At 46.5% G+C, this 20,009-nt stretch overlaps 1 pseudogene; it reads left to right on the forward strand.

Annotated features, from left to right (window-relative positions):
• Window positions 1-2,404: 2,404 nt before the first annotated feature.
• On the forward strand, window positions 2,405-8,567 carry LOC134060477 (bromodomain-containing protein 9-like; annotated as a pseudogene).
• The last annotated feature ends 11,442 nt before the right edge of the window (window positions 8,568-20,009 follow it).

The following is a 20,009-nucleotide window of genomic DNA, read 5'->3' on the forward strand; positions in this document are numbered from 1 at the left end:
AAGGACTTCATTGTCACTCATTACCCGGATAATCACATTCGGGACTGGCCCTCTGTCTGCCTGGTGACTGAGGATGGCCGCCATTATGACGTGGCAGTTGGCGACCCCGTCTGTCTTCAGGAGGACTTTTCTGGCGGACCTCACTGATTGGCCAAGCAGCTATTTTGTTGCAGTGTGATTGTTGACCCAAGTGACCAAGGTCCAATCATGGCCAACTCAGGATACTATTTTACTCCGTCCATGTTTTTTTTCAATACATTATTACAATAAATTTTCTCAGCATCATATGAACGGCTGTATTGTGGTTTCTTGGTCTGGAAGATTTCCTTTGGAAAGTTTAGACATCTTATCTTTTAAGAGATAAGGCAATAAGATGAAGCAATCAGACTGCTTTGGAATTGACTCTGTGTGAATGACACTGATTTTTCTAACATTAGCCAGCTTTGTCACAGTGATGGTTAAGGTTATTTAGTGACGTCAAAGTAACATGTTTAGTCACCAGCAAGCCCACCGTGAAAACCCACATGTGTGGCAACCTGTGGAATGCTGAGTAACTATTTCATTTTGTCAACAACACTACAACACAAGATTTCTGAACGGAAACAACACACAAAGCTGCTCGTAGCAAATCAGAACATCAGAACATTTGAAATTGATCATAAACTGTGTTACTGGCTGTAAAGCATCTGTTAGAGCAATATCTGTATCTGTCCAAGTCCCTTTGGAAGAATACACGTGTGAGTTCATTGAATAAAACAATCAGACTTTATTGATTTGATAAAATGGTACAGTAACTGTCAAAGTGAAATGTATTGTGTGCACATAGAGAGAGCCACATACTCTTGAGATCCCTGCATTAAAATGGGCACATCTCCATCTGGATGCTGGAGGTGGAATTACTGGCATGCTTCATTGTAGATAGATGAATAGATAGATACTTTATTGATCCCCAAGGGGAAATTGTAACTCATGCTTGATAGAGACCTCTGAAGTTCACCTACAAAGAAAGCTACCATCTTTGCTCATAAAGCGGTGTTAAATAGGCTAATGATGGGAGATGGAAAGTGGTTCCTTAGGAGAGACAGGGTTTCCAGCAGCCTATATTGAGTTGATGCTGAATGAAGTCAATGATTATGATAATAATCATTGACTTCATAACCCTCATTAGATAAATGAATCAACGAATGAATTAATAATAATACAAAAAATAATAATACCCACATGTAAAAAATATGACACGCGAGATGAGCACATTAGAACGTTTGGCGCAATTGCGCCGCGCTTCCGAAGTGCTAGCCTTAGATAGATAGATAGATAGAAATACTTTATTCATCCCCAAGGGGAAATTGCAGTGTTTCAGCAGCATACAAACACAACATTCAACAAAAACATACAAACATGCATACATACAGAAAAATTATTTAAAATGTTATTCCTATCTCTCTGCCCAGATGGGAGTCATTATAAAGTGCTATTGCAGTAGGTAAAAAAGTCTTTCTGTATCTGTCTTTCTTACAGCTTAGTTGACGTAGCCTCCAACTGAAAATACTTTTTTGTTTTACCAGTACATTGTGTAGTGGATGAGTGGTATTGTCCAATATATTGAACAGTTTGTGCAGCATCCTTCTCTCCACCACCAACTCCAGGGGCTCTAGGGCTGACCCCAACACAAAGCCAGCCTTCCTTATGATCCTATTCAGTTTGTTTGTGTCCCTGGCTGTAATGCCACCTCCCCAACATATGGCAGAAAAGAAAATTGCACTTGCAACCACACTCTGGTAAAACATTTGCAGCATTTTGCTGCACACATTGAAAGACTTGAGCTTTCTCAGGAAATAGTCTGCTTTGCCCTTTCTTATATACAGCCTCCGTGTTGTGTCTCCAGTCCAGTTTGTTGTCAATAAGAACTCCCAAATATTTTTAGTTCTCTACAATGTCCACTTCCTCACCCAGTATTGAAATGGCATTTAGCTCAGGCCTGGTCCTCCTAAAGTCTATCACCATTTCCCTGGTCTTAGCCACATTCAAGCCAAGGTGGTTGTTTTTGCACCATGTCACAAAGCGGTCCACCAGATGCCTGTACTCTGTCTCCTCACCATCACTGACACACCCCACAACTGCAGAATCATCAGAGAACTTCTGCAGGTGACATGACTCAGAGTTGTACTGGAAGTCAGAGGTGTATAGTGTAAACAGAAAAGGAGACAGCACAGTCCCTTGTGGTGCTCCTATGTTGCTAACTACCTGCTCAGACACACACCATTTCAGTCTCACAACCTGTGGTCTTTCAGTCAGGTAATCAATTATCCATGAAGTAGTGGAGGTGTCTACCTGCATCCTTTGCAGCTTCTCACGTAGCAGCACATGCTGTATGGTGTTAAAAGCACTTGAGAAATCAAAAAACATGATCCTCACAGTGCTGCCAGTACTGTCCAGGTGAGAGTGTGTTCTATGGAGCAGGTAGATTAAGGCATCCTCAACACCCACCTTTGGACGGTATGCAAATTGTAATGGGTCCATGTAGGTGGTCACCTGTGGTCTCAGATGGGCTAAGACCATCCTCTCCAGTACTTTCATAATGTGCGATGTTAAGGCAACTGGTGGTCTGTAGTCGTTGAGGGTAGATGGAGAAGGTTTCTTTGGGACCGGAACAAGGCAGGATGTTTTCCAAGACATAGGCACTCTCCCCTGGCTCAGGCTGAGGTTGAAAAGGTGCTGCAGAATACCGCAGAGCTGTTCCGCACAGACCTTCAGGACTCTTGGGCTGATACCATCCGGACCTGGGGCCTTGTTCTGGTTTAGTCTCCTCAGCTGCATTTTCACCTGACTACTGGATACAGACAAACAAGTGGGAGGGATGGAGGGGGAAGGGTATGATGCAGGTTCAGCACTTCCTGACCAGGTGGTGTCCATCATGGGAGTTGAAGGCTGGGGACAGTGATCCTTAGCCATTCTCACTGAGGAGGCTTGCACAGGATGTTCTAGGGAGGAGGATGAGAGGTCTGAATGGCTGGGTGAGGTAGGGGAGTTGCCTGTACTGAACCTGTTGAAAAATGCGTTCAGCTCGTTGGCCCTATTTAGGCTCCCCTCTGCCTGATTCCCCTTCACCTTAAAACCAGTGATGGTTTTCATGCCCATCCACACATCTCTCATGTTGTTATTCTGAAGTTTGTTCTCCAGCTTCCTCCTGTATTCCTCCTTGTTCTCTCTCAGCTTCACTTTTAGCTCCCTCTGAACGCTCCTCTGCATCTCTCTGTCACCATCCCTAAAGGCTTTTTTTTTCTTATTCAGTAACTCCTTTAGGTCTCTGGTGATCCAGAGCTTATTGTTGGCAAAGCATCTTACTTTCCTGGTAGGTAAGATGCGTTTAGGCACAATACATTGCAGGACAATCGTTCGGCAGGTGTCTTGCTACTGGCAAGTGCAGTGACAATTTTGACATTGTTTGGATAAGAAAGCTAGCCTGACTGCCTCATCCTCACGATTCTGGCTGCACCCAGTCTAAAGAAAAGCAACAAAAACAGACCTACCGGGAATATACTGTACAGTAGCTTTCACCGACCTGTTTCCACTCACCCTTACACAGCAACTTACCTACAGTAGTAGGCCAGTCAATCTAGCGTTTGACATATTACTAATTAATGACTAACATACATACTAACATACAGCGCCCTCCACAATTATTGGCACCCCTGTTAAGATGTGTTCTTTAGCTTCTAATAAATTCATTTTTTCCCAAATAATATAGGACCACAATAAAAAAAAAAGCGTAAAATCCAACCTTTAATACAAGTGCATTTATTTAGAAGGAAAAAAATCCCACATTAAGAAATAATTATTTTACATCAAATCATGTGTGCCACAATTATTGGCACCCCTGATGTTAATGCTTTGTACAACCCCCTTTTACTAATAAAACAGCACCTAATCTTGTCTTATAATGTTTCACAAGATTAGAGAAAACGGAAAGAGGGATCTTCAACCATTCCTCTTTGCACAAAATCTCCAAATCATCCAACGACCTCTGCACTCTCCTCTTCAACACCCCACAGGTTTTCAATGGGGTTGAGGTCTGGGAACTGAGATGGTCATGGTAGGAGCTTGATACGGTGTCTGGTGAACCATTTCTGTGTAGACTTATGCCATATGTTTAGGGTCATTATCTTGCTGAAAGACCCAGTGACGACCCATCTTCAGCTTTCGGGCAGAGGCCACCAGATTTTTATTTAAATGTCCTGGTATTTCAAAGCATTCATGATGCCATGCACCCTAACAAGGTTCCCGGGCCCTTTGGAAGAGAAACAGGCCCACAGCATCACCGATCCTCCCCCATACTTCACAGTGGGCATGAGGTGCTGTTATGCATACTCATCTTTTTGTTACGCCAGACCCACTTAGAGTGTTTGTTGCCAAAAAGCTCTAACTTTGTCTCATCTGACCAAAGCACACGGTCCCAGTTGAAGGCCCAGTACCGCTCCAGACATTTGTGCTTATGATTTTGAACGAGAAAGGTTTTTTCCGTGCATGCCTCCCAAACAACTTGTTGCCATGTAGAGGGCATGATGGTTGTTTTGGAGACTTTGTGACCCCAAGATGCAACCATTTGATGCAATTCTGTAACAGTGAGTTTTGGAGATTTTTTTTATTTCTCTTACCATCCTCCTCACTGTGCGTGGTGGCAAAATAAACATGCGTCCTCTTCCAGGCTTGTTTACCACTGTTCCAGTTGTTTAACGATTCCTCTGACCATAGATATGGGCAGGTGTCCGAGTGGCTATTTTCTTATAGCCATTGCCTTACTTGTGAAGGTCGACACACATCTGCCTTACTTGAACAGTGCGTTCCTTTGTCTTTCCCATGTTGAAGAGAAATGGCCTCTGTGTCATGTCATATTGATAGCCCAGGGAAACAGGATGTTAAGAATTACTAATTAAATGTTCCTACATACTCTGATTGACTTTGTAAACTACTGTAGAAATGACAGAAATGACAGAAATACTTTAATTACATTTATTTCCTAGGAATTGTTAGGGGTGCCAATAATTGTGGAACAGGTGATTTTATGAAGAATAATTATTTCTCCGTCAGGGATTTTTTTTCCCACCTTAAAATTCTCTTGAGTTGAAGGTTACATTTTTCTACAATTTTCAGTGTGAGAGTATGCTTCTACAATAAAAAATGTATTTATTTTAAGGCTTTTAACGCATCTTAACCAGGGGTGCCAATAATTGTGGAGGGCGCTGTATATAAAAACAATTTTTTCTTTGATTGAAGTTTACACTGATCTTTTCATGCATGGACCCTGGCTGGAACCGTCTAGTGCCTTAATTTAACTTCACGATAAATGCATACTTGAATGTGCGAAAGTGTTAACACTTTTAATTTTTAACTTGAACTGCGGAATAATTAATGTCTTGACAGCAAGTAATGTGTCATAAGAGTATTGTATATTTCACTCAGTGGTAAAAGGATTACATAATCTGCTGGTTGCATCTTCAGCAGTTGTATAACATGAAAGAAACAGACCCTGGTGACTCTGAGCCACAATAGTGAGACACTTCCACTCATACAGTATGTATTACAGAATGTGAAGAGAGCAGAGCAATTGCATGATATTTGTTCCTGTAAATAAGAGCCTCATGGAAGTGTACACATGCTATATCTAGGCCTAATTATAAATAATTTTCACAGGGAAGATGTATCTGCTTTTTATCTTCAATCCATCTTAGGCGTCAGGGCCAGTGAGGCCGGGGGAGAAACTGTGGACCCAAGAGCAGAACTCAGGAAGCAGAGAGTATGTTAAGTGGTATTTTAATAATCAAATACAGAAATAGGCAACCAGCACAAACTTAAAACCTCTACGGCAGAGGTACAGACTGGGCTCAAACAAAATCCCAAAAAAGGTAGAGTTCGGTGCATGGATTGGCAGACAGAAAACACAGGCAGTAGGCTACAGGCAAAATCCACAGTGGCAAAAACAGGCAGATGAACAAAGGCGCTAGGCCGGACTCACGTGGCTAAACAGGCAGGTTAGTGACAAAAAACAGTCTAAGCGAGAGTCTCAAGGAGGGTGCAGTCAAAATCACCTCAAAAACCTCAAAATCACTCCCCTGTCAGTCAACCGGGAGCCAGGACAGAGGGAAAACCTGGAATGGAGCTCAGGAACAGCAGAGGCCTCACAGCGACTAAGTGGGGATTCAGGTCCGGACTGTGACATTAGGTCTATGTTTCATGTTCTGTACATTTTGGCTATTGTTTAGGCATGCTACTGATGAAGCACGGGATCGCATCAACCGCTTCATGCCCAGCTCCAAGGTACACTAACACCCCTGTTAGTATAGTGCAATACTGTTCTTTTTGTTTGTTTGGTATATTTTGGTTAAACCTCTGCTTCTGAATCTGTAGATTGGTTACCTAAGGAAAGAGGGAGAGGGTCTCCTCTACACTGTTGTCAATCAGCAGGAACCAGATGCGGAAGGTGGAGTTGCTCATACCAACAACATTGGTGCTTTTGTTGCCATCATCTGAATGAATGAGAAGTATTGCATTTGCTTTGTGGGTATTTTGTTGGTTTCAGAGGAGGAGACCCATCCTGTTGATCTGAGTTCACTCTCAAATATGCTGTTACCTGGTCTAACAGCGCTGTGATTCAAAGACGACCGCAGACACAAGGGTGCGTCCTATGGCGTGCACATGTGCAACAGCCCCAGGGTCTTTTCTGTGTCTTCTCATTAGTGTCACCCAACCATGTGAAGATTTGTTTAATTGGTGGACTTAAGCCAGTTGATTTCACAATATTTGTGTGTAAGTAATTCATTAGTGTCCTCTTCCGCCTTCGCAGTGACGTTCCTCAGCAGTGTGTACAACACGCAGACTCTCCAGAACAACTCCATCTATCCCGACCTGCTCCCAGAGGAGATGGACGTGCTCTACTCGGCCTACGGGGACGAGACGGGAGTGCAGTGCGCCCTCAGGTAACGTGAGCAATCAAAACACTTGAACAGTCTTACCGGGGCTGGGAGGTGGGGACTGAACTAATGATCCTTTCCTGTGCATAATGCCACAGTCTCCAGGAGTTTGTCAAGGGCTGCGGAGGCATTACCATTGCCAAGAAGCTTGTGGATGAATTACTGGACAAGATGACGGGTGAGGATCACTCCAAATCAGTGTTCCAGATTCGACAGGTAAAACATACACAGGACCTTATCAGTTAATTCCCATTGTGTTTTGTATGCCCATGTCATAACAGTTGTCTTTTGCCTATAGCTGGTAATGGTGTGCTGTGAAAGCACACTTTCTACTATGGTCCTTTTTTCCCCATCTGTCCTTGTCAGTATTTTATTGTTCCACCTACCTGGCCAGGAACTATGGTGGAAATTAACAACATTTGCTACAACATGTTTCATCAAATTATGGTATGGTGTCGTTCATTTTTCAGAAAAGAAACATGTCTGCTACACCAGATGAAACCAAGAGTAGCATCTCTGATATGCAGGTAAGCAGGCTTTATAATAACTAGTTTATGAACAGCAATCCAGCACATTCATATATCTTATAGTTAAGCAATATGATACAAGTGAGAGTGGCATAATTTATTTCTCACTAACTGTCAAAAGTGTCATTATTAAATTGCTGCTCTCTAACTTTGAATGAGTGGAGCAGCCAGTTCGATGCAAAATGCGAAACTGTAAAGAGTCTTGAGAGACGATGTCCTGAGATATCACCTCTCATCATGACTCATGGAATGCCTCTCATCTAATCAGAAATGAATTTATAGTGTGACCGCACCTAACTGTTGTATCATCATGGTGTTCATTGCTGTGCATATCAGCAGGATGGAAGTGGGACCTTAGGAGAGAGCAGCTCAATGTTGTATTTCATGTCTATGTAGAGCTACCCTGACATGTCTCTTGATATGTCCATGCTGAACAATCTGGGTGAGTCCTAATGTTCTTTTGTTTCTGGCATACGTCCGAGTCTGAGACCAAGCTCTTGACCTGCCTGCCTGCCTGCCTGCCTGCCTGCCCTCCCTGCACCCTTTCAGGTAAGACGGTGAAGAAAGAGCCGGAACATGACGAAGGCCACCAGCACTTTGACGACACTGCCAAGCTCCTGCAGGAGTTCCAGGATACACAGGTGGACAGAGTGGGCTCCAGGCCCTCCTCCAACCTGTCCTCCCTCTCCAACGCCTCCGAACGTGACCAGCACCACCTGGGTAAGAAGGCCACGCAGAGTAGTACCCTGGGAGGCCCAGAAGTCAAGGCCTGTCATTACATTCAATGCCCACACCCATCCACTCCACAGACGTATTACTTACTTATTTTTTTGATACCTTTTATCTTTTAATATCCACATCAATAGACCCAAATATACTATAATATAAACAGATACACAATTTGAGATGTCCTTGTTATGTCAGTTGTCGTGATGATGACTCAACTTCTCATTTCATCCTGTGTTGTGCAGGGAGTCCATCACACCTTGGTGTTGGAGATCAGTCAGAGATGATGCACGACCCGTACGAGTTTCTCCAGTCTCCTGAACCAGGCACTACTGCCAACAGCTGATGGATGCACTTCCCCCTCCAATCTAATGTCCGCTTGTACATGGGCTTTCTTTTGTGTCTTTGATTACAATTGATTGGACTGACTTACTATGTCTGCTGAGTATGTATGTTGTGTGATGTAAGTTGTACAGATTAATTTGTATTGCCTGGTCATGTTTGAGAATAAATGCTCTAACAGCATTTTTAAACAATGTTATTGTGTTTGTCTTTTTGTCTGGGAGCAGCGAAGGCATTCTGGAGACTTTTCTCTCAGGCTGCCTTAGCAGTTTCAGTCATGGTTTACATGGTCAGAAAAGTACATTTATTCTCCAATCTATTACTGTATGTACACCATTCAGTTTCCTGATAACCATTCAAGTTCAAGTCAAGTTTCAAGTTTAAGTTTATTGTCATGTACTCATAAAAAAGAATTTAGAAGTAATGAAATTCATTGTGCTGAAGTGTCCAGAAATAAATTAGAAAGAAAAATAAATAAATGGATACGAGAGAGAGAAGAAGAAGAAAAGTGCCATCTTAAGGGGGTTTCCCAGGACGGTTCAGCATCCTGATGACTTGAGGGTAGAAACTGTCCTTGTATCTGCTGGTATGGGTCCTTAGGCTCTTGTATCGTCGGCCTGAAGGCAGGAGGGTGAAGAGATGGTGGCTGGGATGACTGGGGTCAGAAACTATACGCTTGGCCTTTCTTCTGCATCGCTGACTGTAGATGTCCTGGATGGATGGTAACTCAGTCCTTGTAATACACTGTGCTGATCTGACAACTCTTTGTAGCGCTTTTCGATCCTGGGCAGTGCTGGCCCAAGCAACAAATTTTGCATGAGCACAGCTGTTTATTTGTGTATATGACAGAAGCAAGGTGTTCTCGCATTGTGCACAACCTTATCCCAGATCATTAGGCTAGGCCTACATGTCCATAAAATAGCGTAGCCTATGCGCGATTGACCTTTTTCAGTCAGTCGCATGGCGCAATTGGATGCTGAATTTAGGAGGCTATGTTTATTCAGTAGGCCTAGGCTATGTTTATTTATACCTTCGAAGAAAGGGACACGGCAGACTCAGACAGTTGTGCATGCAAGAGCGCTTTTGAGTGCAAGAGAGCTCCGCCCCAAATTGAGCCCAGCCCCTATCTGCACACTTTAGATGTATTTGGCTTCCATACAAGCCACCCAAACTTTCACTTTACCCTCGACACCGAGACTACAGGGGTGAGTTATTCAGAGGAGTAATTTGTATGACTTTCATGGGTTATACATGACTGTTCAGAATAGTAGGCCTATATTGTGTACATTGTCAGGATGGCTATATGGCTGAAAACAATACACAAATCAAATTGGTGCATTTCCTCAAATAATTGTAAGCTGTATGATGTCGTTGGTAAGGTGTAGCCTTGCTGTGTTCAAACCTAGTACGGGTATAAACAACCTAGGGTCTTGCATTAGGTTAGTGAACAAATTCAAACTTTTGATTGAGAGCAAGAAAATTCTTGGCTTCCTGATCAAATCAGCAGGCGTGCTCAGTCAGCGCTGCACAGATCTAGCTAAACATAAGGAATATTTTTATTGAAAGATTCAACCAGATATGTGCACTGCATTACAACTGCTTTCAATGCAGATTCCCTTAGAGCACAAATATGTCTTTTTTTCAGCAGACAAAGGAAGGTTCTCTGTGCTTCTGCAGTTCAGCGACGATCTGGTGTAACCAGGCCAGGACAGATAATGTGAGAGGGATAGGGACACCGGTGCAACTCAGATGTCTTTAGTATTTATTTAGATGGTGCAAAACATAATTTACTAACGTTTCGATGTACAAACATCTTCATCAGAGTCCTTGTCTTTTTCTGTTTAGCCTTCTTGCAATTTGATCATGATGTGTGTTAGTCCAAGTTGTTGGACTTGTTTAACTTGTTTTAATGTCATAGGCACTGGTAAGAGAAATTATGTAAGCATTTCAAGCTGTTCTGTTTTTTTTCTTTGACTTCTTGAATCATGCCCTAGATAAGATGACAGATCTTTTTGCCTATATCCATTTTTGACCGCTGTTTACGTCAACCATCTTCCATTTATCATCGAAAGTGCCCATATCAGATATTAGAGGGTTTGGTCACTGAAATGAAAGCAAATAGCCACAAACAGCACTGCAGCTGCACAAAATAACTCAAGCTGCTTGCATTATTTTCAACTGTTCACTTTAGTTTTTCTTAAAGCAGTGGTGTGTAGCCACAGGTGTGCCCTGGACACCCAATTGTCGGTCTGGCACACCTAAAATATTTTCAGCTTTCACACTTACCATCAGGCCTACTTCGTTCTTATCATTCTAATCTGCTGCAGTGTCAACACAAACCAACCATAAAATAGCAAGCCAAACATTAATAGCTTACTCCCAAATATGAATAGCTTAGCCTTAGATCTCCTTCGGGCACTTTTTACTCAACCAATTGCATGTTTGAGTGTTTGTTTTCCACTGAAAAGAGAAACCAAAGATTGTTGAGGCAGAGCAAAATACTTCATCAGAAGCCACATCTGGGAATCCAGAAAACATGAGGGTTGGTCAAAATCCCCCTTCATGAAGAGCTCCATTCCATTGAAGTCTATGGCCTCTACTCTGCATGAAGGGCCTCATATACTATTGGGTCACCTGCCTTCAATACCATATGAACTTATGTGACATCCCATTCTTAATCCATAGGGTTTAATATGACGTTGGTCCACCCTTTGCAGCCTTAACAGCTTCAACAGGGAAGGCTTTCCACAAGGTTAAGGAGTGTGTTTATGGGATTTTTATGGGACCAGAATCATATTTGTCAGGTCACACAGAGATGTTGGACGAGGAGACTGGCTCTCAGTCTCCGCTCTCATTCATCCCATTGGATTGAGGTCAGGACACTGTGTAGGCCAGTCAACTTCATTTACACTAAACTTTGTCATGCATGTCTTTGTGGACCTTGCTTTGTGCAATGGCGCACAGTCATGTTGGAACAGGAAGTGGCCATCCCCAAACTGTTGGAGCATGGAATTGTCCAAAATCTCTTGGTTAATGCTGAAGCATTCAGAGTTCCTTTCACTGAATCTAAGGGGCCAAGCCCAGTTTGGGGATGGACCCTTCCTGTTCCAACATGACTGTGCACCATTGCACAAAGCAAGGTCCACAAAGACATGAATGACAGAGTTTGGTGTGGATGAACTTGACTGGCCTACTCCTGACCTCAACCCAACAGAACACTTTTGGGATGAATTAGAGCGGAAACTCAGAGCCAGTCTCCTTGTCCAACATCAGTGTATGACCACAAAATTTCCCTAAACCTTGTGGAAAGCCATTCACAAGGTTCCACTTGAAGCTGTTATAGCTGCAAAGAGTGGACCGGCTTCATATTAAACCCTATAAGAATGGGATGTCACTTAAGTCCATATGCGAGTCAAGGCAGGTGACCCAATACTTTTATTCAAAATAATGATTGAGCCATGAGCATTTTTATAAATTCCCCTTTGGATTAAAGGTATACTATGCAACGTTTTTCAGTTAATCAATTCGTTCCATACTGTTATATATGATTAAATGAGTCATTACCGGTCGAACGGTGTTTTTTTTGGCCGCTCTAGTGGTCTGTAGCGGTAAAACCACACTTGCAACTTCAGGAGACACCGGGCACGCACCCATGCTCTACTCCAGGAAGTGTCATGTAAAGTCTCATGAAAAGGCACGGCAGACTGACCGATTGAGGAGTTTTGTCAAATATACACGCTAAAGCTGTAGGGGAAGCTCTACAGAGAAGTATGCAAGCATAAAACGAGCGAAAATGAAAAGTGAAAGCGAAACCGGCCATGAAATCTAAAGGTTACGACCGTAACCCAGGTTCTCTGATAGCATGAGTGAGGTATCTCACTATGGGACACGCCCTCTCGCGAGTTCCCCAGAAGCCAAATATCATTACGCCAGCCACTATTGGCTGGACGACTGACGTATGCGACGTGGAGGAGGTACGCCCACCTCCCTTATAATCCACGGCGCAGCGTCATTGCCTCAGTCTAGCTAACCAACCTCTTCTCGCCACCGGCAAGGAGGGTGGTCTGGTGAGATACCTCACTCATGCTATCAGAGAACCTGGGTTACGGTCGTAACCTTTAGTTCTCTTTCAAGCATTCGTTCGGTATCTCACTATGGGATATAGTGACTCCCGGATTGCCAGACAGGCTTGCGATCCCCATCAGTTAATCAGCGCGTCCCACAACCAGGCGTCTCAGTGCTTAGTACTGTATGCGCTAAGGTCGGGGCGGTGACATCAAGTCTGTAAAACCTGACAAACGTCGTCGGGTTTGCCCAACACGCTGCCAAGCACACATCCTCTATGGGGAAACCCTGAAATAAAGCCCACGAGGTCGACATTCCACGAGTGGAATGAGCTCGTAAACCAGCCGGGGGTTGTTGCCCCTTGATGGTATAGGCCAGGGCAATGGCCGCCACAATCCATTGTGATAGCCGCTGTTTAGTGAGCGGTCTACCCAGGCGAGACTTCGCACAAGACACAAACAGCTGGTCAGTTTTTCTCAACTCTGCTGTTTTGTCCACATATGCGCGCAACGCTCTGACTGGGCAGAGCGCATTCAGCCGCTCCTGCTCCAGTGAGGTGAACGGTGGCGGATTGAAAGCAAATAGCTCAATCGGACGGCACGACAGTGACGGATTGAAAACCTTCGGAATGAACGCAGGGTTGGGTTTAAGCACAACCCTCGTATCACCCGGGAAAAATTGCATACAGGCAGGATTCACGGACAAGGCGTGAATATCGCTTACGCGTTTAGCCGTAGATAAGGCCACCAACAATGCCGTCTTAAGTGAGAGCACTTTAAGATCCAACTGCTGTAATGGCTCAAAGGGGGGTTGAGACAGGACATCCAAAACCATAGGTAGATCCCATGAAGGGGCCAGTGGTTTAGAGACCGGGCGGAGACGACGCGCTCCTTTCATAAACTGACGTATGAGAGGGTGCTGGCCCGCTGTTTTGTCCCCAAAGCCTACATGGCAAGCCGAAACGGCAGCCAGGTAAACTTTAACAGTGGAGAAGGACTTGTTCCTATCCAGTAAATCTTGTAGAAACGTAAGGATAACGTCCACCGAGCACTGGAAGGCTATTGTCCCTGTTTTAATGCACCAATCATTAAATACACGCCATTTGCTATCATACAACGTTCTGGTTGATGAAGCCCTAGCGCTCTGAATGGTCGCTATGACATTGCAGGGCAAGCCCGCAGCTGTCAGATTTAGCCTTTCACGGGCCAAACCCAGAGAGCCAGGCGTTCTGGGTGAGGGTGAAATATTTCCCCGTTCGCTTGGGACAGCAGGTCCCTGCGAAGTGGCAGTGGCCACGGCGGGGAGTGGAGTAACGGGATGATCTCCGCCAGCCAGGGTTTCCCTGGCCAGCGCGGGGCTATGAGGATAAGTGAGAGGCCCCGTTCCCGCACCCTGGCTAGTGTTGGAGTGATTAGTTCCAACGGGGGGAAGGCATAGAGTAGGACGTGTGGCCACTGGTGTGCCAACGCATCTATCCCTAATGGAGCGTTGCGATCGCGCAGGGAGAAAAACATTGAACATTGTGCATTCTCCCCGGACGCGAATAGGTCCACTTTCGCTTGACCGTTCCGCAACCAAATCTGAGCCATCACATCGCTGTGGAGAGTCCAGTCTCCGTAGCGGGGGTTGCCCCTGGATAATAAATCTGCACCCAAATTCAATACACCGGGGACGTGTGTGGCTTTCAGCGACAGGAGCCGTGTGCTGCTCCATAAAATCAGTCTGTGTGCCAACGTGTGCATATGAAGAGACCTCAGTCCCCCCTGCTTGTTGACATAAGCCACCACCGTGGTGTTGTCTGTCCTGACCAAGACATGATGGCCCCTCAGGACGGGCAAAAAGTGTCTGAGTGCGAGCCAGACCGCCATTAATTCTAGACGGTTTATATGCAGGGTTCGCATGTGTACGTCCCATAGCCCATTTATCGACCTGCCCTCGTGAGTGGCTCCCCAGCCGGTCAACGAGGCGTCCGTCGTCACCACTTTCCTGTGTAGGACAGCGCCCATCAGTGTACCCTCCGTGAGGAAGAGTGGGCGTTTCCAGGGCCGCAGCGCAGCGCAACAGGCTGCTGAGATTGCGACACGGCGGTGACCGTGACGCGAGGGATTCAATTTCAGCGATGCCACCCACCGCTGAATAGCCCTCATGTACAGGCGGCCGAGTGGTATGACTACCAAGGCTGACGCCATGAGACCCAGGAGTCTGAGGCAGACCCTGAATTTCACAGTGGCTCCCCTGCGGAACAGCGCGAGACACGCGCGGAACGCTTTGACCCGCTCCTCTGACAGGCACGCTCTGAATGAGACGGAGTTTAGGGACAGCCCTATAAAGGTGGTAATCTGACACGGGCGCAGAACGCTTTTCTCCCAATTTATTCTGAAACCCAGTAACATCAGGTGCTCTGTTAGGAGAGCCGTATGTTGCTGCGCTTCCTGGCACGACCGCGCGGCCACCAGCCAGTCGTCGATAAATGTAGCCAGGCGAATGCCCTGTTCCCGGAGCGGTGCAATAGCCGCTTCGGTGACTTTTACGAAGACACGGGGGCTGAGCGCAAGGCCAAATGGGAGGGCAAGCCACTCGTAGGTCACGCCTCGAAAGGCAAACCTGAGAAACTTTCTGTGGGGGGGATAGATTGGGACATGTAGGAACGCGTCCTTTAAATCTACCGAGGTGAACCAATCGCCTGGGCGCACGAAGCGCATCAGTGCGTCGTTGGTTAGCATTCTGAAGCTGTACTTTCTTAAGTATTTGTTCAGAGCGCGTAGGTCTAATATTGGGCGCAGCCCCCCTCCTTTCTTTGGAACCAGAAAATACCTTGAGTAGAAGCCGTGATGGCTCTGCTCGAAAGGAACTACTCTGATCGCTTGGTTGTTTAACAGGGAGGTTATTTCCTCCTGTAAAACACGAGCGGAGTCCCCTGTGGCATGGGATTGTACTATCCCGTTGAATGGGGGCGGGGGGGTAGCGAACTGTAGACGATAGCCCTTCGCTATAATCTTTATTATCCAGTCTGACTGCACATGCATGCGCCAGTACTGAATGCGCTCGGTTAGAGGCGAAATTACGCCATCTAGTGGCCGAGCTGGCGTGGGCTGCACGACCAGCGTGCTTATTGTGCCCAGCGTCACCGGTGGAGCTCTGGCTCCACCTTGTGGCGTTATTAGGGAGTGACTGCACACCCTCGCCACTGAACACTGCTCGTACTTTTTTGTGAGAGCTTTTTTGTTCATATGACATTTTTTGACATTCTTTTGTCGGATACGCCCTTGGCCCACGGCCTGGCTGCGCACCGAGACATTTATTTGTGAAGGGGGGGCACTGGTGTGTGCTTGTGAGACACTTTTGGGGCTCGAACTGGCACTCCATGTCTCTTCTCCGCTTCGGTGGGCTGTGAACTGCGAGCGCCGCTGTGGCCTCTGCACGCCTCTTGGAGGGCAGGGAACGTGCCCCTTTGAACAGGCCCAGGAACGGGGCCGGTGTGGCTCGGGGAGGGGAGAGTGCCTGGCTGAACTCGTCCCCTCTCGCCAGCAAGGAGCGTGCTAGGCACGCTTCTTCTTCCTCGCTCCCTGCGCGGACGGGGGGTTGTGCTGACCTCCCTGCGTCGCGTTGGGGGTGAAGGGCTTTTTAGCCCAGGCACCTTTGAGCTCGGGGTTCTTACCGAGGCTCTGAGTGGCGGTTTGGGCTGGGGGCTGACGTCTCGGAATGCGGTAGTGCGGCGCGCGCGTCGCTGCATCGGAGAACGCCTGCCTGGGTGCTTTGGGAGCGGGGGCTTGTGCCTTTCTGGGGAGGCACAGCTGCAGCGCTTCGCCGTCTCGCTTCTTTTCCTCGCACCGCTTCTGCATAGTGGCCACGGCTGGTCCAAAGAGGCCTTTGGGGTCCACGGGCACGTCTAGCAGCTGAGTCTTCTCTTTGTGGGAGAGGCTGGAGAGGTTTAGCCAGCGAGCTCTCTCCTGAGAGACCATAAGGGCCATAGCCCGCCCCGCAGTTTGCACCGCACACCTGTGTAGCCGTAGGCTTAGGTCCGTGACCACACAAACTTCGTCCCAGACAGCTGGCTGGTTGGGAGAGGATGTGAAGTCTTCCTCCAGCTCGGCCTGGTAGGCCATGAGCATAGATGAGGCGTTGAGAGCTCTCACCGCCGACGCCACAGCTTTGTAGCTTTTCTCAGTCATGGCGGACTGGAAGTTGTCGGCTTTGGAGGGGAATGCGGGTCCCGAGGGGGTCATCGCAGACTTCTGGGCGGGATGGAGGTGGGAGGCCAGGAGCGGTTCAACAGGGGGCAGGTGGGCGAATCCACCGCTTTCCATGTCGGGCCATTCCAGCGCCGCGACTCCTTGAGCCGGGTTTTTCGCTGAGAATGGGCTGCACCATGACCGTGTCGCTTCCTCAAGGCACTCGGGGAAAACGGGCAGCAGTTGTCTGGTGGAGCTTTTAGCCTTCGGGAGCCTCTTTCCCTCGTAGCGAGAGGAAACGGTTTCCTTCTGGGCCTCCGGCCAAGCAAGGCCGAGCTTTGCAGCTGCTCTTTTGCAGACGTCGTGAAGGCCCACGCTCGCGGCTTCGTCAGCCTCGGTGGTGCTTTCACTTTTCGTGCCGCCCGGGCGAGTAGTCTGAGTAGCTGGAGGGAATAGGTCGTCGCCATCCTCATCCCCGAGGGATAGTAGGTCGACGGAGCCATCCTCCGAGGAGAGTTCAGCTTCACCAGTCGCGCTTAGCATACCCATTGGGCTGTCTTCAGCGTCGGACATAGGCGATAGGGCGTCGAGCTGGTCACCCCAGCTGGCGTCCACCCCTCCAGTGCCGGCCGGCTCCTGGGTGAGGGTTGCTGACTCAAGGGGAGGGAGGTCATCCGCTCCGAGCATGGGGTCGTCGCCGGTGAAGTTAGCTAGGCGTGTTAGCCTGCGTTGGCGAGACCGGTGGGAGAGACGGGCGCAGTGTTCGCACACTCCCGGGGCTGTTATCGCGGTCCGGGCGTGTTGCAGCCCCAGACACGCGGCACACACCTGGTGGGTGTCAGCAGCCGCAATCTTGCTCCCACACAAGCACAGTCTAGCAAGGTCATCGCGCTTCCTCGCGAGGAGGGGGGGTACTTGCGTAGACATGCTCCTTCGCTACTGTTTGGTGACAGGCTAGCGGTCGCTACTGTTAGGTGACAGACTAGCTTGGGGTACTACTGTTTGGTAACAGGCTAGCGGGGCTACTGTTTGGTGACAGGCTAGCAGTGGGCTACTGTTTGGAGACAGACTAGCGTTAGAGTTTGGGGGCTACTGTTTGGAGACAGGCTAGCGTGCTACTGTTTGGCGACAGACTAGCAGAGAGGCTACTGTTTGGAGACAGACTAGCCAAGTCCAAACCAATGCTCTTCGAAGATGAAGTAGCGTTAAGGAAGCGTTCGGGGACCGAGTCGTTACCTCGCTCAATGAACAGTTAAGCCTCCAAGCCACGACACCTGTACACGAGAGAGCAAGCCTCTGGGGGCGAGAAGAGGTTTTAGACTGAGGCAATGACGCTGCGCCGTGGATTATAAGGGAGGTGGGCGTACCTCCTCCACGTCGCATACGTCAGTCGTCCAGCCAATAGTGGCTGGCGTAATGATATTTGGCTTCTGGGGAACTCGCGAGAGGGCGTGTCCCATAGTGAGATACCGAACGAATGCTTGAAAGAGAACGCCAATCCTGCATAGTAGGCTATACCTTTAAGTAAGTGTGACAAAAAACAAAAAGCTGAAAAGTATGATAGTTGGAGGAATCACTCTTTCACCTTTCTGCCAGTTGAATAATTATGTGAGCACTATGATGTGTGGTAGTCCTTAGTTGTTTGACTTGTTTAACCTGATATCTGAAGTCATTTTGTTATTTTTGGATCAGGCACGGCGTTATGGTGGGCCTGACGGTCCTAGGCCCGCCCACTTTTTCCCAGGCCCACCCTAATTTTTTCACTTAAAAAAAAACAAATCTATTTATTTTTCGATAAGTCAATGCAAAACCGCAAATAATCAAAATTGTGGTTTATATTAATGTGAGAATTTCAATATGAGTCTTTCCCTCAAGCATTGAGTGTAGCCGTCGGTAGCTCAGTAATGGAAAGTTAGTTTAAACAGTATCCTACGTTTTTAAGATAGAATGGCACTTGTAACAGTCTATGTTTAAATACTTTAAACGAGTCAGCAACGAGTCACTGCCTCAACAAGAAGAGGACGATGACCCAGGTGAAGGTCCATCTTCTTTGCGCTTATCACCTCGCTGTAATGAGAAATAGTTTTGTAGTGCGGTTTACTGATGCATTCAGCCTGTTTAATAGGCTTATATATTTTTTAGCATGACCGTAAACCGAGTCGAGTTCAGTCTGCATTTGAAGCGAAAAGAAAATCAGTACCCTGTTGGAAATGTCATGGCAATGTTCTTGTCAGTAGCTAATGACACAGTTTTCACAAAATAGCCTTTGACATGATTTGAAACAAATAAAAACATAGGCTCCATGTTCATTAATCTTTCTGTCTTTCTTGTCGAGGAATGTTGGGCTATTTTGCGCAAATTCTTATGACACTGGGACACAGAAAAAATGAGATAAGCCTCTCCTATTTTTATGTAAAGTAGCCATCTGTAAAAAACAAAACATTATGGCTTTAGTTGCAAATACAGAAATAGATTAAAAATGCTAGACTGTTCAGATGGAGCTCATGCTGCATGAACCAACATTAATAACGAAGAACGAAAGAGACGGGACGCAAGGAAGAAATAGGCAGGTAATTCTGACAAGAATTTCTAGAGTAGCCTTTGCTATAGGCGTGCAAATCATCGCCAGGTTATTCAAACGCATAACATTTAGCTGCGACATAGTTCACAGATTACTTATGATATCAAGTTTGTCTTGCATCATTCGCGCTGAACGATTACGCTATTATAAAGGGGCGGATGTGTTTGGTAGGCTGTCCAAACTCCTGCCAGTATGCCTCTGTGCGTAAAAACGCACGACAGGTTTTCTCATTACCTGGCCCAGCCATATTTGGTCAGGCCCACCCAAAATGAAAATCCTGGCGCGGTGGCTGTTTTGGATGTCATAGGCATTGGCAAGAGAAGTTGGTATTTCAAATGACCTCATGTTTATTTCATTGACTTGGGCTGTGCAAAATAACAGACACATTTTGTGCAATTGCTTCCATGTACTAAAGGCTAATAATGGTGAAATTACACCTAAATTATGTTACGAAAATGTTTTGAGCTTTGAGTTTGCCTTTTTTCATAAACCATAAAGAAAATTCACATTCTTAGTTCACTATCTATCAGGTACAAATTCTAGTATGATCAATGTATAACAAGCAACTGTGACATCTACTGTACGTCAATAACATGTATGTCTGTTCAATTTGTAAATAATCTCTCCA

This window comes from Sardina pilchardus, chromosome 16 (assembly GCF_963854185.1).
Source record: "Sardina pilchardus chromosome 16, fSarPil1.1, whole genome shotgun sequence".
Lineage (NCBI taxonomy): Eukaryota > Metazoa > Chordata > Actinopteri > Clupeiformes > Clupeidae > Sardina > Sardina pilchardus.